At 42.4% G+C, this 17,432-nt stretch overlaps 1 protein-coding gene across 3 annotated transcripts in view; it reads left to right on the forward strand.

Moving 5' to 3' along the window:
* Positions 1-17,432, forward strand: part of LOC110521846 (discs large homolog 1-like protein) — a 187,252-nt gene that overhangs the window by 120,153 nt on the left and 49,667 nt on the right. The window lies entirely within an intron of this gene.

The following is a 17,432-nucleotide window of genomic DNA, read 5'->3' on the forward strand; positions in this document are numbered from 1 at the left end:
ATAGAATTGAAAGAGAGCCCACTCATGGAGCCTGATGTGAGCGTGATCTGTGATGTGCGTTTGCTGTCCCCCGTGGTAACTGCAGAGTAAAAAAGGTCACAGCTCTGGTAAACAGGTTACACACACTGATTGGGTTATCTACTCTGATGTCATGGCAACAGGACCCTGTTGGGGAAAGAGGTGAGAGTGGGCCTCCCTGGCAGGAGTGGAAGCCATAACACACACACTCACCTCACTCAGTGTCATGAGGGTGTGTAATTCCAAGGTTTTTCTTTATTTTTACTATTTTCTACATTGTAGAATAATAGTGAAGACGTCAAAACTATGAAATAACACATGGAATCATGTAGTAGCCAAAATAGTATTAACTATTTAAAATATATTTTATATTTGAGATTGTTTAAAGTAGCCACCCTTTGCCTTAATGACAGCTTTGGACACTCTTGGCATTCTCTCAACCAGCTTCATGGGGTAGTCACCTGGAATGCATTTAAATGAACCATGAATTCCAAGGAGATAAAAGTTCATTTGTGGAATTTCTTTCCTTCTTAATGAGTTTGAGCAAATCACTTGTGTTGTGACAGGGTAGGGGAGGTATACAGAAGATTGCCTTATTTGGTAAAAGACAAAGTCCAAGAACAGCTCAAATAAGCAAAGAGAAATGACAGTCCATCATTACTTTAAGACATGAAGATCAGTCAATATGGAAAATGTCAAGAACTTTGAACATTTCTTCAAGTGCAGTCGCAAAAACCATCAAGTGCTATAATGAAACTGGCTCTCATGAAGACCGCAACGAGAAAGGAAGACCCAGAGTTACCTCTGCTGCAGAGGATAAGTTTATTAGAGTTAATTAGATTCTCAGAAATTGCAGCCCATATAAATGCTTCAGAGTTCACGTAACAGACACATCTCAACATCAATTGTTCAGAGGAGACTGCGTGAATCAGACATTCATGGTCAAATTGCTGCAAAGAAACCATTACTAAAGGACACCAATAAGAAGAGACTTGCTTGGGCCAAGAAACACGAGCAATGGACATTAGTCCAAATGTGAGATTTTTGGTTCCAACCTCCGTGTCTTTGTGACATGCAGAGTAGGTGAACGGATGATCTCTGTGTAGTTCCCTACGTGAAGAATGGAGGAGGGGGTGTGGGGGTGCTTTGCTGGTGACACTGTATGATTTATTTAGAATTCAAGGCACACTTAACCAGCATAGCTACCACAGCATTCTGCAGCAATACGCCATCCCATCTGGTTTGCGCTTAGTGGGACTGCCATATGTTTTTCAACAGGACAATGATCCAACACACCTCCAGGCTGTGTAAGGGCTATTTGACAAAGAAGGAGAGTGATGGAGTGCTGCATCAGATGACCTGGCCTCAATCCTATTGAGCTGGTTTGGGATGAGTAGGACCACAGAGTGAAGATAATTTTTTTTTTTTTAATCAGCCAACAAGTGCTTAGCATTTGTTGGAAAAGCATTCCAGGTGAAGCTGCTTGATATTTAATTTTTTTAAACTAGGCAAGTCAGTTAAGAACACATTATTTACAATGATAGCCTAGGAACAGTGGGTTAACTTCCTTGTTCAGGGGCAGAATGACAGATTTGTCAGCTCGGGGATTCGATCTAGCAACCTTCCAGTTGCTAGCCCAATGCTCCAACCACTAGGCTACCTGCCACCCCAATGATACAATGCCAAGAGTGTGCAAAGGGTTGCTAATTTGTTTAACACTTTTTGCTTGCTACATGATTTCATGTGTGTTTTTTAAGTAGTTTTTTTTCTCCAAAAAAACCCTTGAATGAGTAGGTGTCTTCAAACTTTTGACTGATACTGTACCTGAAAGTAAAGGCGTTCATCACAGTCCAACTACAGGACTATCACATTTCAGGAGAAGACCCAGATGCAGATGGTGTCGAAGTAACAAAACAAAACGGCAGGCCGTCTCGGGGTCAGGGCAGGCAGAGATCAATAACCCAGAGTGGTGTGACAAGGTACAGAACGGCAGGCCGTCTCGGGGTCAGGGCAGGCAGAGATCAATAACCCAGAGTGGTGTGACAAGGTACAGAACGGCAGGCCGTCTCGGGGTCAGGGCAGGCAGAGATCAATAACCCAGAGTGGTGTGACAAGGTACAGAACGGCAGGCCGTCTCGGGGTCAGGGCAGGCAGAGATCAATAACCCAGAGTGGTGTGACAAGGTACAGAACGGAAAGCCGTCTCGGGGTCAGGGCAGGCAGAGATCAATAACCCAGAGTGGTGTGACAAGGTACAGAACGGCAGGCCGTCTCGGGGTCAGGGCAGGCAGAGATCAATAACCCAGAGTGGTGTGACAAGGTACAGAACGGCAGGCCGTCTCGGGGTCAGGGCAGGCAGAGATCAATAACCCAGAGTGGTGTGACAAGGTACAGAACGGCAGGCCGTCTCGGGGTCAGGGCAGGCAGAGATCAATAATCCAGAGTGGTGTGACAAGGTACAGAACGGCAGGCAGGCTCAGGGTCAGGGCAGGCAGAGATCAATAATATAATCCAGAGTGGTGTGACAAGGTACAGAACGGCAGGCCGTCTCGGGGTCAGGGCAGGCAGAGATCAATAATCCAGAGTGGTGTGACAAGGTACAGGTCGGCAGGCAGGCTCAGGGCCGGCAGAATGGTCAAAACCAGGAAAACAGAAACTAGAAGGCGACAGGCGCAAGGGGAAAATCCACAGGTAGGCTTGACAAACAAAACAAACTGGCAACAGACATGCAGAGAACACAGGTATAAATACACTGGGGAAGATGGGCGACACCTGGAGGGGGGTGGAGACGAGCACAAAGACAGGTGAAACAGATCAGTGTGCGACAACGACAACACTCCCCCTAACCAGGGCTTCTGTGCTACCTGCCACTGACATGAAAGTTCTTTCTCACTTCACTACGATTGGGTTACAGATTGGACACTGCAAGGCATGCTGATATTCCACTTGTCTACGGTACCTCAGCTCAGGTCATGTCTCTCACCTCTGTGGGTGTTCTGTTTGCTCTACATATCATTACCCTTTACTGTTTTTGGTCTGTCCACACTTGTTTCGGGCCCTTCAAAGGTAGAGGGGTTTTAAAGGGGTTCAGTGATTGTCAGATCTGGCCCTGACCAGAGGTTCAACCTTGACCAGGCCTCATTAAATCAGTATTACCCTATATATTTCTCTCTCTCTCTCTCTCTCTCTCTCTCTCTCATCCTCATCGTGCACTGTTGAGGGGCTGTAGAGTATCCTGCTGGCCATGTGGCTGGCTGTAGCCCCCCTTGCTGTAGGTTAAGGGTACTGAGGTGTAGTTAGTTAGTTATTTGCACATAGAGGAGTTAGTAAGTAGATAAGAGGCTTTCAACTAAATACTTCAACAGTAAAGAGTGGAGGGAGCTTGGCACCATAATGTGTCAAAGGATTCTGGGACTGAATGGGGAGTTGTAAGTACAGCTTGATCCCGATCCCGTCTCAGTTTCTAACGCCCATTTCTCGGCAGCTGAAAACCACGAAGGCAGAAAAGCCACACGGTGAGTGAGAAAACCAACCAGACAACAGAGCAGACAGGGAGTGTGTTAGCAGTGATGTGATCTATGATGAATGGTGGAGATTGTTTGTTTGATCATGGCAAACGAGACATAAATGTATGCACTTTGTGCATGGTGAGCTGCCATTTTGGAACTACACAGAAGTGAGGAGTTGGGTGATTGTGTGTGTGTGTGTGTGTGTGTGAGACTAGGGTAAGAGATTGAGATCAGTAGAGTTCAGTATTTTCCAAGTAATATTGATACGTGAATCAGTGAAGTTAGATCAGGCACTTAAGTAAAGAAAATACATTAAAGTACTACTTAAATAGTTTTTGGGGGTATCTACTTTACATTACTACTTATATTTTTGACAACTTTTACTTTTACTTCCCTACATTCTTAACAAAAATATTGTACTTTTAACTTCAAACATTTTCCCCGAATGCTTAGCAGGACAAGCACATATCAAGAGAACACATGGTCATCCCTACTGCCTCTGGCCTGGTGGACTCACTAAACACAAATGCATCTTATGTAAATAATGAGTGTGGGAGTGTGGCTGTTCATACATTTAAAAAAATAAGAACATGGTACTGTCTGCTTTGCTTAATATAAGGAATGTTCAATTACATTTACTTTTGATACTTAATATTTAATACCAAATACTGTACTTTTAGACTTTTATTCAAGTAGTATTTTACTGGCTTACTTTCAATTTTACTTGAGTAACTTTCTATTAAGGATGACTTTTGGGTACTTTTTCCTCATCTGAGATCAGGACATGTGTGGGTTTATTTATGTTATATATTGTTTTATTTGGACCTCCAATAGATTTAGCAGAAGCAGCAGCTACTCTTCTTGGGTCCACAAAAAAACACAAAACATGACAATGAATTAAACATTGATACACTGATAGACAAGGACAGTCTAAAAAAAAAAAATTATCATAAAAACTAGAAGGGAAGCAGTTGATCTCTCATCAACCCTCAACCAGGAAAGACCGGCTTGCTTGTTAGTTCTGTATGTGCAGTTAAGGGCAAGACGTGCTGCTCTTTTGTAAGGCATCTGCAGCTTTACTAGGTTTTTCTTTGCTGCACTTGACCATATTACCCAAGATGGGACAAGACCAGAGCCTGAACAACTAGTACAGTTGATTTCTGTATCAAAAACAAAGAACATATTTTTTTATAACAGATGCAACATCTTCACAACAACTTTGTCAATATGACTTACCCATGATAGTTTACCATCCAATGTTATACCTGGGAGTTTAGCTTCCTGAACTTTCTCAATGGTCACACCCTTTATGCACAACTCCAGTTGAGGTTTAGGTCTTGAAGAATATTTTGAACCAAATACAATGCTTTTAGTTTGAGATGTATTTAAGACCCGTTTGTTATTAATCACCCATTCTGATTCTGATTGTAACTCCTTATTCAGAATTTCAGTGAGCTCACCGCACTGTACATATCTGATGTTAGAGAAGAAGCTTTCATTGAAAACACTCTCTTGGTTCCATGTGATGGCAGGTGATGTAAAGCCATAGCAAGTGAGTTATTTCAATAACAATTTATGATCAATAGCCAGGGTTGGGTAGGTTACTTTCTAAATGTAATCCGTTACAGTTACCAAAATTGTAATCAGTAACATAACTTTTGGATTACCCAAAACTCGGTAAAGTAATCTGATTACAAATGTATGTTACCAACTGAATTACATATATTGCAGGATAAATCAATGTTAAAGTTTACACAGCTGGCCATATATGGATGTTAAATTGTACTTTATGAGTTGGTTATGTAGACTTCTTCTAACCCATCGCTTTCTACTAAATATAATAATACGATTAAATTATATCTTTACCTTGAAAACCAAAGTCTAGCAGAATTCCAGTCATTCCAATAAATGTTACACCCCTTGATCATCAAGAATAGGACTTGGAAATATGAAAGTATTGTTTTACCTGAGCATGACCAAATTGTTTTACCTGAGCATGACCCCAAAACTAAGGACTTATTAGCCAGCCCTACTCTGTTGTTTATGGTTTTGTTGTCATGGAGGACTGATTACGCTCATTGGTTCGTGTTGAAAAATAAATGCTGCACTCATGGAATGGCATGCTTTGCCAAGAGTTTGCAGAGCTTTTATCAAGGCAAAGGGTGGCTACTTTGAAGGATCTAAAATATGTTTTAATTTGTTTAAACTTTTTTGTTACTCCATGATTCCTTATGTGTTATTTAATAGTTTTAATGTCTTCACTAGTATTCTACAATGTAGAAAATAGTACACATAAAGTAGGTGTGTCCAAACTTTTGACTGGCACTGTATATATCATTTATAAATCCAAAAATAGATGTAGCAACTACAGATTACCCCATTAAGTCTATCAAAAGTGTGCGAGTTTGAGCATGTGTCCATTAGGCCTATGGATTAATTTATTTAATCAGAATGAATTAGATTGAGCAATGAAAGCCCCACTTTTATTCCATAGGCTTGGATTCGTTTGTAGCTGTTACAAGAGCGCATTTTTCACTGGCTGTCCACTGGTTTCAAAAACAACGATTGAAAGGCAACTTAAAAACTTCTTGAATTCAACCATTATTGGGTTCAAATACACATTTAAATTTGTGAACAGCCATCCACAACAACCAAAATCCGTAAGGTACAAACAACTAAATGAGAGAGCAGCAGTTTGATTCACCAGAATGTAGATGTCAATAATAAGTTATATCCGTAGTATTGCCGTAGACTACACCACTACTGTCATCCTTTCCTCCAAGCGTTTATTCAAGTTGGATAATCTTTGGATGCCGACAACATTCACACCATTAGAAGACGTAGCTTGGACTGTAGCCTACAAAAGCCTATTCCTGCTCTTTTCCCGCGATCCGTCAAACACATTTGGTGTGTCATCATAGTGGTCTCTGACTTGTGGTCAGACTCGCTCAGGTGGAACAAACTTAAACTTGCGCCTTTTTTCAATGCTGATTTGAATGTCATTGAGAAAACCGAGAAGTGTCAAAGATTTAAAGTGATCCTGGAAGTAATCATCTAGTTTTTCAAAAGTACCGGTAATCTGATTACAATATTTTTGCTGGTAGCGTAACCAATTACAGTTACCGTTTTAAAAAAAATAATCCCTTACATGTAACGGATTACATGTAATCAATCTGTTACTCCCCAACTCTGTCAATAACATCAAAGGCTGCACTGAAATCTAACAATACAGCTCCAGCTATCATCTTATTATCCATTTCTTTTAACCAATCGTCAGTCACCTGAGTCAGTGCAATACAAGATGAGTAAACATCAATCGATCATGTAATTTCAGATATGTGAGTTTAGCCCATCCATTTGGCATATAGTTAGATAGCTAGCTTGCTTCATCAGGGATTAGGCTTTTGGAAAGAGCTTGACATCACGTTTCAAGGTAAGACCCAGATGCAGACAACGTCAAAATAACAACAGTTTATTAATCCAACAGGCGCAGGCAAAGACAGATCAAGGGCAGGCAGGGGTCAATAATCCAGATAGGTGGGGCAAAGGTACAGGACGACCGGCAGGGTCAGGGTAGGTAGAGGTCAGTAATCCAGATAGGTGGGGCAAAGGTACAGGATGACAGGCAGGGTCAGGGTAGGCAGAGGTCAGTAATCAAGATAGGTGGGGCAAAGGTACAGGACGACAGGCAGGCTCAGGGTCAGGGTAGGCAGAGGTCAGTATTCCAGATAGGTGGGGCAAAGGTACAGGACGACAGGCAGGCTCAGGGTCTGGGTAGGCAGAGGTCAGTAATCCAGATAGGTGGGGCAAAGGTACAGGACGACAGGCAGGATCAGGGTAGGTAGAGGTCAGTATTCCAGATAGGTGGGGCAAAGGTACAGGATGACAGGCAGGCTCAGGGTCAGGGCAGGCAGAAAAGGTCAAAACCAGGAAAACTAGAAACCAGGAACAATCGAGAGACAGGAACAGAGGGAAAAACACTGGTAGGCTTAACCAAACAAAACAAACTGGAAACAGGAGATAAAGGACTGTGAGACATGGGTTTAACTCTGGACACTTGATTGGTGGGGTGTATACAAAGGGTACGGGGCAACAGAAGACGAACAGCAGAGGCCAATGGGCCGATAAACCTGGTGGGGAGTTTGCGAGATTCCACCCGGAGGGGCAGATCCCGGGTGGATAGCCATACCTTCTGCCCGAGACGATACCGGGGAGCCGGGGTCCGATGGCGATCCGCTTGTCCAGAGCATTCTGGACCTCAGACTGGGGTGAAGGTTCACCTTCAAACAGGAAAGCAACCCTAAGCACACTCCAAGAAGACTAGATGCTGTAATCACTGCCTAAGGTGCTTCAACAAAGTACTGAATAAAGGGTCTGAATACTTATGTAAATGTGATATTTCCGTTTTTTTTATACATTTTGCAAAAATGTTTGTTTTGCTTTGTTATTATGGGGTATTATGTGTAGATTGAGATAATTAAAGAATATATATGTATTTTAGAATAAGGCTGTAATATATGGGTTATTCTTAACCTTTTCCTTGGTAGTTTATAAGAAATATAATATGGAATATGATGCTTTAATTATACAACCACTTTCCTCACTTTCTCAGTCTACTTCTAGCATGTTTTCATCTGTCTGTTTTTCATCTTGCACTCCTCTTTTCGTTTATTCTGCATGCACAAGCAGGCCCACGTCGTGTGGGACTGGAGATGCATCCCCAAGGCCTCATTTGGTTCAATTTTCACTCTGACACAAAATGTCACAGACACAAACCGTAGCTGGTAGTACAGATCTCCCACACAGCACACAGGACGCTCATTAGGGTAGTGTTTCTCCAGTCCTCGAGAAGCCCCAACAGCACACATTTTTGTTGTAGCCCCGAAAAGCATACCTGATTCAACTTGTCTACTAATCATCAAGCCCTAAATGAGTTGAATCACCTGTGTGAGTCTGTCTTTTTTGCTCATTTTTATCAAGTGTGCCAATAATTGTTGACCTGACTGTACGTATACCATAGTAGCACTATATAAGGGGACTAAGAGAGAGAGAGAGAACTGTGTTTTTAAACTGGGCCCCAGTCCCCAGGCCTCTGAGTGTTACTCACTGGTCTAACTGACATGGATGCTAATTGCACCGTCCTCAATGAAAATGCAAATTAAAGATTTAATTCATTAACGAGCTGCAGACTGTTTTCCTGGGCATTAAATGCAATTAAAGGACATGCCGTCGGTGCAGCAGTGCCATCACAGCCGATATAGAGCCATTTAACTGTAGTGAGTTATATATGAACAGTTGTATGTGTATGATTTGTCTGCTGTTTGTCCTTATCATTCATGTGGCAATCAGCAGTTGAAACAATAACAACGCCTCTCCCTGCCCCTGTTCAGTAAAAAGCTGAGGGAAGGAGCTGGCAAAATGTTCAAATTCATAGACAGAGCTATGGCTGCAAGGACTGACCACCCATGATATCAAAATTATAGTTTAAACTATGTTTTGAGGCTATATGGCATTTGTTTAAATTTGCATTATTTACAAACATTTAAATAAAACAAGCTTATATCCGGGGTTCTGATGGGGTAAGACAGTTCAACTAAGCTCAAGAGGCATATCAATTATATTCTTCAAGAATCAATGGGTGCATATCATTAATACAAATACAAAAAAAATGGATGCCTTAACTGCATATTGCCCCTTTAACTACAGTGCATTCGGAAAGTATTCAGACCCCTTCCCTTTTTCTACATTTTGTAACATTAGTCTTATTCCTAAATGGATTCAATTAATTTTACACACAATACTCCATAACGACAAAGCGAAAACCGTAGGGATATTTTAGCAAATGTATAAAATAAAAAAAATAGAACAGAAATACCTTATTTACCAAGAACCCAATGGTCACTCTGACAGAGCTCCAAAGTTCCTCTGTGGGGACAGGAGAACCTTCGTGAAGGAAAACCATTTCTGCAGCACTCCACCAATCAGGCCTTTACGGTAGAGTGGCCAGACGGAAGACACTCTTCAGTAAAAGGCACATAACAGCCCACTTGGAGTTTGCCAAAAGGCACCTAAAGGACAAGATTCTCTGGTCTGATAAAACCACGATTGAACTCTTTGGCCTGAATGCCAAGTGCTATGTCTGGAGAAAACCTGGCACCATCCCTACGGTGAAGCATGGTTGTGGTAGCATCATGCTGTGGGGATGTTTGTCAGTGGCAGGGCCTGGGAGACTAGTCAGGATCGAGGGAAAGATGAACTGAGCAAAGTACAGAGAGAACCTTGATGAAAACCTGCTCCAGAGTGCTCAGACTGGGGCGAAGGTTCACCTTCCAACAGGACAACGACCCTAAGCACCCAGCCAAGACAACACAGGAGTGGCTTCTGGACAAGTCTCTGAATGTCCTTGAGTGGCCCAGCCAGAGCCCAGACTTGAACCCGATCTAACATCTCTGGACATTCCTGAAAATAGCTGTGCAGTGACACTCCCCATGCAACCTGACAGAGCTTGAGAGGATCTGTAGAGAAGAATGGGAGAAACTCCCCAAATACAGGTGTGCCAAACTTGTAGCGTCATACCCAAGAAGGCTTGAGGCTGTAATCTCTGCCAAAGGTGCTTCAACAAAGATCTGAGTAAAGAGTCTGAAAACTTATGTAAATGACATATTTCAGTTTTTTTGTTTTAATACATTTTTGGGTATTGTGTGTAGCTTTGATGAGGGAAAAAAATATTGAATCCATTTTAGAATAAGGCTGTAACCTAACAAAATGTTGAAAAATTCGGAATACTTTCCGAATGAACTGTATGTCTGCTGTTTACTTTTTTCCTCTCACCTCGACACCAACACTTTGAAAATACAAGGACGTGTCCAAATCCATATCAAGAACCGACATAGATACTTCCACAGTGTAAAGTCATGGCCACTTCGGCTCCGTCATTTTAAGTGGTTTAGTGACAGCATTCCCTGTTTCCGGTTTCTGGTTGATGACAACAGCTACACAAATACGACAACAGGTTGAGTTAATTTTACGATGTTGACGTAGATATTATTTTGAGAAAAACAAGGCCGTTTGAGGCCGCTGTAGTAATTTGAAAAAAGGCCATTGACACCCGCTATGGGTTCTAAAGGGTTAAACCAGAATACACCATTTCCACATCCCCTATTATGTTTCAAGGCTGTGCCAGCCCAAATGATACAGGCTGGGGTGGCTGGGGTATGGTAATGCGTTAGCAGAGTAGAGAGTTCTCCAGCCCCACACCCGTCACTAGTCATACCCAGCCAAGTGATTTGGAAGTAAAATACCAGGCAGCCTGTGCATATGTTGTGGCTGTAATGCCTAATTCCCTGCATGCATTAGCAGTCAGATGTGAGGGAATAATGGGGACTTAATGCTGGGCTGTGTTTGGCTGAGGCGGTTGTACTCACTCTCTCCTTCCCTGGCACTTAGCTAAAGACCTTTAGTCTGGGAGGGCTGTTGTGTGTGTTAAAGTGTGCGTGCTTGCGTACATGTGTAGGTTGAGGGTGTTCATAGATCATGCTGGTGTTTGGTCAGAGAGAGGGTCTCTTCATCTAGTTGACCAGAGGACCAGTGGGTTCCCAGACCTGGTACAGTCTTGCTATAGTTACTTATTCTGGTACACAGAGAACAGCACCGCACATGCCATGCCTGATGATCCACAGAGACTTGTTCTGTCTCCCAGCTGAAACAGCAGATGTGCTTAATGACTGTGTATGCAGGGGTGGGCAATTCCAGTGCTGAAGGGCCTGATTGGTGTCACAGTTTTGCCCCAGCCCCAGCTAACACACCTGACTCCAATAATCACCTAATCATGATCTTCAGTTTAGAATGAAATGTGATTAAATCAGCTGTGTTTGCTAGGGACGGAGATAAAATGTGACACCAATCAGCCCCTCGAGGACTGGAGTTGCCCACCCCTGGGTAATGGGTTACTGGGTTCGCTGCAATGTGTGTGTCTGACTGAGCCTGCCGTGCTCAGTCAGGGGAACCAGGTATAGACTTCCTACACAGAGGCTGAGTCCCGATCCAAAGGCATCGGCCTTGTCGATACCTCTCATTCTACCTTCCCTTCAGCCAAATTGAAATGAGATGAATCGACACAATGTTGGATAGTACTGTTTTCCTAAGTGCTCTTTCTAATAAAAGGACAACGATTTGACCTACAACTGGATCGTATTGTTGGAAGTTGGTTGTGTCAGTCAGACAGACAGTTAAATCACTGTGCCACTTACAGTTCCTGTTGATCCACTCCAAAACAGCACACTTTGATCAGCACGACTTAAGTGAGCTCAGGGATCTGTGCCTAATGGTTGGAGGTATGTGTGTGTGTGTGTGTGTGTGTGTGTGTGTGTGTGTGTGTGTGTGTGTGTGTGTGTGTGTGTGTGTGTGTGTGTGTGTGTGTGTGTGTGTGTGTGTGTGTGTGTGTGTGTGTGTTTTAACACCCTAATGGGATGGCTGCGGTATTAGTCAGTGTTATGTACACTGCACTGGAAGAGCTTAAAAGCAGACAGACATACACAAAGACAGGCTGAGTGTTAGTCTTTCAGGAGCTGGGCTTAGGTGTTGCTGTAAGAGATTAAACATGAGATCTGCCTGCCTGCTCATGGTACAATAATCGCTAAACTCTTAGTTGATTTTGTCACAAATCTGAGAGTGTTGATACTATACTCTCCTATATGGGGTTGCTTTCTCTCTCTCCTATGCCGTTTGAACACTGTAGAAATGCTGCCTTTATTCTCTACTGTCGGATTTCCTTTCTCCCTAGAACATTACATGAAATGTAATTTCATTCGATTGTTATACTATACATCATTAAGCGGCAGCACTAATGGAGTCAATGGTCTGAATGTGAAACTGAATGATGATTGATGGTAAAAGAGGAAACTGGAGTCCTGAGAAACAATCAATGTTTCACTGATCCTTTTGCCCTCTATTGATGTGCACAGAAGGAGCACAGACAGTACTTAAAGGGATACAGCCAGGCTAGTATAAGCATTGATAACCCTAAAGCAATGCCGTCCAATGTCACTCACTTCACGCTGTCTAAATTGTAGGCCAAAATCATCAACTCATAATAACTTTGCCCATCGCTTTCGCTAAATATAAGACAGTGTTGTAAAAATACTTGAAAGTACTACTTCAGTACTTTACTATTTATATTTTTGGACAACTTTTACTTTTACTTCACTACATTCCTAAAGACAATAATTAACTTTTTACTCCATACATTTTCCCTGAAAAGTACTCATTACATTTTGAATGCTTAGCAGGACAGGAAAATGGTTTAATTCACACACTTATCAAGTGAACATCCCTGGTCATCCCTACTGCCTCTGATCTGGTGGACTTACTTAACAGGGTGAGTGTTGGAGCGTGCTCCTGTCTATCCATAAATAGAGTAAAATAGTGCCTTCTGGTTTGCTTAATATAAGGAATTTGAAAGGATTTATACTTTTACTATTACTTTTGATTATTAAGTATATTTTAGCAATTTTACTGGGTGATTTTCACTTTTACTTCTATTAAGGTACTTTTACTAAATTATGACAATTGGGTACTTTTTCCACCACTGGACTTTGATATTCTGTGTATCAGAAACCCATACTAAGCAGCGGGGGGAGAAATGCAGTGAAGACACTGAGATAGAAAGTTTCAGCCATGTTAGGAACCAGGCCGTCTACCCATCAGAAGGCTTCAGCCGCAGCTGGCCCAGAATAGCTCAGGAGAGAATGGGTGTAAGACAACCAGAAGTGTTTTTTAGCAATTACAGTTGATATCATCATTGTACCATGCTTGAGTTGGCATCAGTGTCGCTGCTGAGACATTGTAAGACAACCAGTTTGTGGCGTAAAAGCTTTCCCCCAGAGAGTAATATTGTTACTGAACGATCTTGTTTAAGACTGAGCTGGCCATTTATCCAAATGGGTGACACTTCCTTCACAAAAACAACAACATTGAACTGTGCAAAAAATACCATAAAATTCGGTATGCACTGCAGCATGATTTATGCAGTAGATTTTCTGCAACAATGTCCACGAGAGGGAGATTTTAGATTGTCTGTCAGTTTGTGGTGTTTGTAGACAAGGAGGGATTGGAACCAGATCATAGTATGAATAAAACCATTGATCCAAACTATTGTCAGCCTAACCTGGAAGACATTAAGTATGAGTTGTTTTGTCAGGATAGCCTTCTGGACTTTAAACACATACTAGAGTACTATTCATTAGCTTTCACCTTCTATTCCTTCTCTCCTCTTCTCTCTTTCTCTCAATCGCTCTGAATGTAATCTGAGTAAGATTAGATCTTCCCATCCCAACGCACTACAGAACAAACACACACACACACATACACACACATTCAAGGTTGTCATTTAAAAAATCTTGAAGTATCACTTTAATAAACAAAATAAAATATATATTTTCATTATACTACTGTCATCAACATTTTTATTAATTTTAACACTTTAAAATTGACATCAATAATTGCAAAACTCAACCAATTGCAAAACTCTAAGTTCTTAGAATGGAAATTCTTCATACACCCATGACTTGTATTACTATTCTGAACCATGTTATGTGATAGTGATGACTGTAAATTGCAGCCTTGGCATGTCAGTGTCAGATTGGAGAGAAAGAGAGCACCATCTGTGTGTGTGAGATGGAGGCTGCTAGTGTGGGGCCAGTGTGCCAGGGCAGGGACCCAGACCCAAACTGGGGCAGGAGCACAGGGGGGCAGAGCTGGGCTCCGGAACAACCAATACCCTTCTACATAATTAACGGTGTGTGTGTGTTAAATCAAATTGTATTGGTCACATCCATGTGTTTAGCAGATGTTATCGTGGTTGTAGCAAAATGCTTGTGCTTCTAGCTCTGACAGTGCAGTAATATCTAACAAGTAATATTTAACAGTTTCACAACATATACCCAAAATACACATAAATTTAAGTAAGAAATGGATTAAGAATATATATATATACATATATGTCAGACCGGCATTGGACTAAGATACCGTAGAATAGTATAGAGTACAGTTTACACACATGAGATGAGTAATGCAAGATACGGAGACATTATTAAAGTGGCCAGTGCTTCATTTCCATAAAGTGGCCAGTGATTCCTAATCTATAGGCAGCTGCCTCTGATGTGCTGGAGATGGCTGTTTAACAGTCAGTGGTGTAGTATAGAATACAATACAGTATATAGTACATATGAAATGGGTGATGCAATATGTAAACACAATTTAAAAGTGACTAAGATACCTTAGAATTGTGTGGAGTGCAGTTTATACACATGAGATGAGTAATGCAAGATACGGAGACATTATTAAAATGGCTAGTGGTCCATTTCTAAAAATGGCCAGTGATTCCTATTCCAGGTCTATAGGCAGCCGCCTCTGATGTGTTAGTGATGGCTGTTCAGTAGTCTGATGGACTTGAGATAGAAGCTGTTTTTCAGTCTCTCGGTCCCAGCTTTGATGCACCTGTACTGACCTCGCCTTCTGGATGATAGCGAGGTGAACAGGCAGTGGCTCGGGTGGTTGATGTCCTTGATGATCTTTTTGGCCTTCCTATGACATCGGGTGCTGTAGGTGTCCAGGAGGGCGGGATGTTTGCCACCGGTAATGCGTTGGGCAGACCGCTCCACTCTCTGGAGAGCTTTGCGGTTGTGGGTGGTGCATTTGCCATACCAGGCCTTCAGAAGGCCTGACAGGATGCTCTCAATTGTTCATCTGTAAAAGTTTGTGAGGGTTTTAGGTGTTAAGCCAAATTTCTTTAGCCTCCGGAGGTTGAAGAATCGCTGTTGCCCCTTCTTCACCACACTGTCTGTGTGGGTGGACCATTTCAGTTTGTCTGTGATGTGTATGCCGAGGAACTTGAAGCTTTCCACCTTCTCCACTGCGGTCCAATCGATGAAGATTAGGGGGGTGGTCCCTCTGCTGTTTCCTGAAGTCCACGATCATATCCTTAGTTTTGTTGACGTTGAGTGAGAGGTTATTTTCCTGGCACAATACTCCCAGAGCCCTCACCTCCTCCCTGTAGGCTGTCTCGTCATTGTTGGTAATCAAACCTACCACTGTTGTGTCGTCTGCAGACTTGATGATTGAGTTGGAGGTGTGCTTGGCCACGCAGTCATGGGTGAACAGGGAGTACAGGAGGGGGCTGAGCACGCACCCTTGTGGGGCCCCAGTGTTGAGGATCAGCGTAGGGGAGGTGTTGTTTCCTACCTTCACCACCTGTGGGCGACCCGTCAGGAAGTCCAGGACCCAGTTGCACAGGGCGGGATTCAGACCCAGGGCCTCAAGCTTGATGATGAGCTTGGAGGGTACTATGGTGTTGAATGCTGAGCTATAGTCAGAATTCTTACATATAGGTAAGCCACTTGTCCAGATGGGACAGGGCAGTGTGCAGAGTGGTGGCGATTGCATCGTCTGTGGATCTATTGGGGTGGTAAGCAAATTGAAATGGGTCTAGGGTGGCAGGTAAGGTGGAAGTGATATGATCCATTTCTCTAGGTGTGTGTGCGCAAGCAAGCGTGTGTGTGTGCGCCAGTGTTTAATTTGGTCAACAATAACTATGACAAAAAATGAATGATGATAACGAGACGAGATGCACCCTCCAAAAAATAAATAAATAAATATACGTAGTATATTATAGATATATAAATATATATACGCAGTACCAGTCAAAACTTTGGACACGCCTACTCATTCAAGGGGTTTTCTTTATTTAATTTTTCTACATTGTAGAATTATAGTGAAGACATCAAAACTATGAAATAACACATATGGAGTCATGTAGTAAGCAAAAAAGTGTTAAAACAAATCAAAATATATTTTAGATTCTTCTAAGTACCCACCCTGTACCTTGACGACAGCTTTGCACACTCTTGACATTCTCTCAACCAGCTTCACCTGGAATGCTTTTCCAACAGTCTTGAATGAGTTCCCACATATGCTGAGCACTTGTTGACTGCTTTTCCTTCACTCTGTGGTCCAACTCATCCCAAACCATCTCAATTGGGTTGAGGTTGGATGATTGTGGAGCCCAGGTCATCTGATGCAGCACTCCATCACCCTCCTTCTTGGTCAAATAGCCCTTACACAGCCTGGAGGTGTGTTGGATCATTGTCCTGTTGAAAAAAAAATGGTAGTCCCACTGAGCGCAAACCAGATGGGATGGCGTCTTGCTGCAGAAAGCTTTGGCAGCCAAGCTGGTTAAGTGTGCCTTGAATTCTTAATAATTCAGACAGTGTCACCAGCAAAGCACCGTCACACCTCCTCCTCCATGCTTCATGGTGGGAACCACACATGCAGAGATCATCCATTCACCTACTCTGCATCTCAGAAAGACACGGAGGTTGGAACCAAAAAGCTCAAATTTGGACTCATCAGACCAAACGACAGATTTCTAGCGGTCTAATATCCATTGCTCATGTTTCTTGGCCCAAGCAAGTCATTTCTTCTTATTGGTAGTGGTTTCTTTGCAGCAGATCGACCATGAAGTCCTGATTCACGCAGTCTCCTCTGAACAATTGATGTTGAGATGTGTCTGTTACTTGAACTCTGAAGCTTTTATTTGGGATGCAATTTCTGAGGCTGCTAACTCTAATTAACTTATCCTCTGCAGCAGAGGTAACTCTGGGTCTTCCTTTCCTGTGACGGTCCTCATGAGAGCCAGTTTCATCATAGCGCTTAATGGTTTATGCGACTGCACTTGAAGAAACTTTCAAAGTTCTTAAAATTGTCTGTATTGCCTGACCTTCATGTCTTAAAGTACTGATGGACTTTTGTTTTGCTTTGCTTATTATGGACTTGATCATTTAACAAATAGGGCTATCTTCTGTATACCACCCCTACCTTGTCACAACACAACTGATTGACTCAAACACAT

This window comes from Oncorhynchus mykiss, chromosome 30 (assembly GCF_013265735.2).
Source record: "Oncorhynchus mykiss isolate Arlee chromosome 30, USDA_OmykA_1.1, whole genome shotgun sequence".
Classification (NCBI taxonomy): domain Eukaryota; kingdom Metazoa; phylum Chordata; class Actinopteri; order Salmoniformes; family Salmonidae; genus Oncorhynchus; species Oncorhynchus mykiss.